We start from the raw sequence: 1,764 nt of genomic DNA, 5'->3' as shown, positions 1-1,764 counted from the left end.
GAAGGGTCATACTCAGAAATAAGGATGGTATGATTTTATTTCCTTCAGTTCCTGAGGCTCAGACTTAATTGGCAGGTTTAATTAGAAGACATTTTCTGCTTTCCTTCCTTTTTCCAGAATATATATGATTAAATGTCATGTAAGTCAGGATCTCCATATGCACCTTAGTTTGAGCCTTCTCAGTTTCCATCGATTGTAACTAAAGAAGTGATTCTCAAACGAATTATCTGAGGAGAAAGTGAGCCTCCACCTCAATAAACTTATGAGTGGACAATACAAGACTGCTCTCAGAGAGTGGAACCATGAGATAATAAAATCAGCGCGTGATGGGTCACAGCAGAGACACACTAAATCATCTTAAGGTGAATCTAACTCCCAGGCCTTTAGACTTGACTGAAAATAATTAATACATATACAAATGGAATTACCCCCCACAGAAGTGTAGAAAAGAGATTATCTCTAATGCCAAGGTTGAAGGTCAAACACTGGCCTCTAGTTCATTCACTAAAGTTATGCCTCTCAGTAAACTTCTCTTGGCAATGCCAAAAAATCAGGTTATGCTGTCCATGAAAATATACACACACACACCCCTTCCTGACACCCCTATCTGACACAAGAGCAATATACTTTATGAACAGTGGATCACAAACGTTAGTTTTTACACTCACCCGTTGGACTGTCATTTGCAAAGGCTGGCAGACATCTACAACTCTTAATTTGGGGATGGTAAATACTCAGGGTAATAGTACTGGGGCCTTAGAAATAACAAAATGAGTTACGTGAAGATACTGTCAAGCACCCTTTGGCATCATTGTCTGAAGTTTGTAGCTCATAGTTTTCCTTTAATTAAACTCTGCTTGCTCTATTCAGCTATTTAAATTACACAGACTATGATGTTCTGTCAAATGCTCTTAAGGATAACGTAGAATTTCCCTCACTAATTTCCGTCTTTCATTCAACATTTCTGTTCCGTTAACACAATGGGAGGCAGGAAAATGAGGTTCCTTTCTGGTTGATTTCTTAGCAATGTGAAGAGTGCAGTGCAAGCAACGTATGAACGGAAAATGAACTGTAAGGAAAGTTACGGTGAAGACATCTACAGCCCTGATTTCTCGTAACCCATTATGTTTTGGAAATTCAAAGGGTTTGTTTGAAAAGGTTCAAGTGCTTCTACAAACCCGAAACCCCTCATTGAAAGCTAGCTCTCATCTCTGAGCAGGAGGGTGTACCTGAACTCATCAGAGGAGTGGATTCACTGGAGCTTTCGGCTGAGATAGACAGCAGACACTCAGCTTTCCTTCAAGGGTCCTTGGTACACTTCACAGCCCCAAAGAAAGTGACCTAGCAAACTGGAGAACGGCTAAGTGAGGAAAGGTGTAAAACAGGCCATGCAAAATAAGTAATTAAGGGAGGAAAAAGGAGATCTTACACCAACAAGCACTGAAGAAGCCATGGCCTTCACGCTGAAAGGAGATATTCTGTCTCTGCATTAAATTTGAGGGCACAGATAACTAAGCTTGAGCACAGGAATAGCGATGAGAATTTTTGTTAAGCTTCTCTCTACTAATCAGCATAACAAATCTTCTACGATTTTACCTTTTTTTTTTTCATTTTTTTCCCTGTTTCTTATTCTCTCTTCCTCTTCTTTAGCATTTTCCTGTCTACGGCTTTCTGAATTTCCTTCTCTGTGAGTCAGCCTCATCAGTGACCGGAGCCACCAGACCTAATTTAGCCCAGCTGGGGGTAATCAGACTAAACCAGGCA

The sequence above is a fragment of the Pteropus vampyrus genome, unplaced genomic scaffold (assembly GCF_000151845.1).
Source record: "Pteropus vampyrus isolate Shadow unplaced genomic scaffold, Pvam_2.0 Scaffold9806, whole genome shotgun sequence".
NCBI classification, from domain to species: domain Eukaryota; kingdom Metazoa; phylum Chordata; class Mammalia; order Chiroptera; family Pteropodidae; genus Pteropus; species Pteropus vampyrus.
This window is presented reverse-complemented; position numbering follows the sequence as displayed.